Below are 2,914 nucleotides of genomic sequence, written 5' to 3'. Positions count from 1 at the left end.
TGGAATTATTTTCTTTTCTTGGGGTGTTTTTCATAAATATCTTTTGAAGATATTTTATTTCAGTGGTATCTAAGAAAATATTTTTGGAAGATATTTTCATTCTGGGTCATTAGTGCAGTTAACCCTTTTTACAGGGGGCATTGTGCAATTAACGAAAGTTATTGCAAAAATACCTCATCTGGAGCCTGAATCCTCATACGTGATTCATTTTCACATTTCGTTGAGTCGTGTACTCTTAGAATTCCATTCTGGTCGTTTTTCTCCAGTTTCAGAGTTTCTGGCACTAGTTGTCGCCAAACTTGTTTAGGGCATATCTCTCTGCTCGGGACTCAGTTTTTTATACCATTTCTTCCGTTGTTCATATTTTCTCATTTTGAATCTTTTTTGTTCACAGAGTTTTACCGTTTGAGCACCTTTGCTCAAAATCTACTTTTCCGGATCTAGCGGGGCCCTTTCGGGGCACTTTTAGAGTTTTCTATAAATAAGGGACTTAAAGAAGAAAAATTAGATTTTCTTCTTTCTCTCCCCTCTCTTGGCCAGCAGCCATGGCTGCCACCCTTCTTCTTCATTTTCCAGCCATTTCCCTCGAGTGAAACATCGTAGTGCCTTAACGTTTAATGTTTGTCTTAACGACGCGCATCTTTCACCCTTATTAGAACCCATTTCTGACCATTTCTTGAGTTCAGGTTTAAAGTCAAGTTGTGATTTTCATGGGGCTTCCTTTGGATTCTTGTTCATCGTGTTATCCCCGACAAAACCCTTCGGTATCGTCGGATTTGGAACACTTTTATTTCGGAGGGCCTTAGAGGTTTTCATCTCAAATTGAGGTAGGGGATGTTATAATTTATTTTCTTGTTATATAGCATGATATTGATGCTTATACTACTTGTTTACATGCTTAAATATAAAATCTTGAGATTTTATTATTTAATTTTCTTGAATGAGATTTGATTTTCCCGATTGTCCATAGTTTGTTTTAAACATGTGGTATGATAGGATATTACCCTTTGACATGATCATTGACATATATTAAATTGAGAGCTTTTGGATGAGTAATGAAGTTTTTATTTAATATTTATCTTAAGTGAAAGATTAATTCATGTGGCCTTAACTAGCTTGAAATCAATGTGTGTTACCATATTATATTAGGCCCTAGCATGCTCTTCAACATAGGTGAATTTGAGAGTAATCGGAGGTGTTTTAAAATCTAGAGAATATTTAATTAATTGACTAAATAATTTATTCCACGCATACTATTCACTCCATTTGAATTCTGACTTGATATCTTTGATATGCATGTCATATAGTTTCACATATATTAAGTCTAAAATATTTGATTAAGTTTTGAAACTTTTTATTTATTATTTTTCTAGTATTAAGGTTTAATACTCATGGCTGTACATTGTATGGAAATCACTTGTATCGTGCTAGTAAATCAAGTCTTGACAAGTTGCATAACATATATTAAATTGAGATCATTTGGACGAATTTCAAAACTTAGAGATTTTAATTAAAATGATTAATTAAAATAAATTCAGTGGCGCTAAGTCTAGATTAAGTTTCTAACTTGGCATTCATGATTTCCATGACAAGTTCCTTCATGTGTATCAATTTGAAAATAATCGGATAAGTTTTGAAACTTATATTCTATTATTTCCTTTATATGGGACTTAATTCACATAGCCGTAAATTATATGAAATGAACTTGTAACTCGACATTAGACTTGGCCTTGACATGATCCTTGACATAACTTGTTCGTAGAATATTTGAACTTGCATTGTAATCTTGTTAATTTAATCCCATAAGTAGATTAAATTTCCTTATATGCTTCAATCGCGTTAATCATGCTTTGATATTGAACTCGTGTTAATTTATGAATTGGACTTGTATTTCATGTACTTTCATCTTTTTATCAAGCATCGTGACTTCTTGTATCTTGATTTCATTAATGTACTTAATGAACATGCACATTTGTCTTGGAATGATTTAATTACTCATGTGTTGCTTAGTAAGTACTTGAATCATGTCTTATACTTGTGGTATTTTTCCTTCAATGGATTATATGTGCTATATATATCTTGATTCTAATCTATATTGATGCATACTATGATTTCTTAACATTTTACATGCCATTATAGTTGATGAACTTAGGGCATGACTTGTATGTTCCAAAATCTTGGTTGTGCATGAAACGTGATTAATGCATTTCTTGTATTTTGATACTATCATTGGTTTACACAACTTGTTAATTTTGGGACTTGGGATATCAATCAAGAATTGACATGACTAAGACTTGGTTCTAGTACGAGTGAATGTCCTCCTACACTATAGTGCACACTAGGGGAAAGGTACCCATGGATTAGTAGCCCTAAAGTGATCTCAAGAATATGGTTTTAATCCGGGTGATATCAGAATTTTCCACATTGGTTGATTTCACTCTTTAAATTTCAAGTTGCTATTCCTTGAAGATTTAAACTTTTCGTGTATGTGAAATGCTCCAATCTTGTTTACTTACATAGATATTATGCCTTATTCTTGATCTTATATATAACTCTTTTCGTGTTTAATGGAATGTCCCATCCTTGTTTAATTGCATAGATATTATGCATTGTTCTTGATTTCGTGTATTTCTCTTATCGTGTTAATTGGAATGCTCCAATCATGTTAAATTGCATAGATGTTATGCATTATTCATGATTTCATATATTACTTTTGTCTTGCTAATTGGAATGTTCCAATCTTGTTTACTTGCATAGATATTATGCCGTGATCTTGATTTCACGCATTTCTCTTGTCTTGTTAATTGAAATATCCCAATCATGTTAATTGCAGCGATAATGTAATCCCTGTTAGCTCGTATTCAAGCATCCTTCTTACCGTGTTCCTTGGATTATCCCAATTTTGATATGTTTC

This window comes from Cornus florida, unplaced genomic scaffold, assembly GCF_030987335.1.
Source record: "Cornus florida cultivar Cherokee Brave unplaced genomic scaffold, ASM3098733v1 CherokeeBrave_3.0.0_Hap2_Chr02, whole genome shotgun sequence".
Taxonomy (NCBI): domain Eukaryota; kingdom Viridiplantae; phylum Streptophyta; class Magnoliopsida; order Cornales; family Cornaceae; genus Cornus; species Cornus florida.
This window is presented reverse-complemented; position numbering follows the sequence as displayed.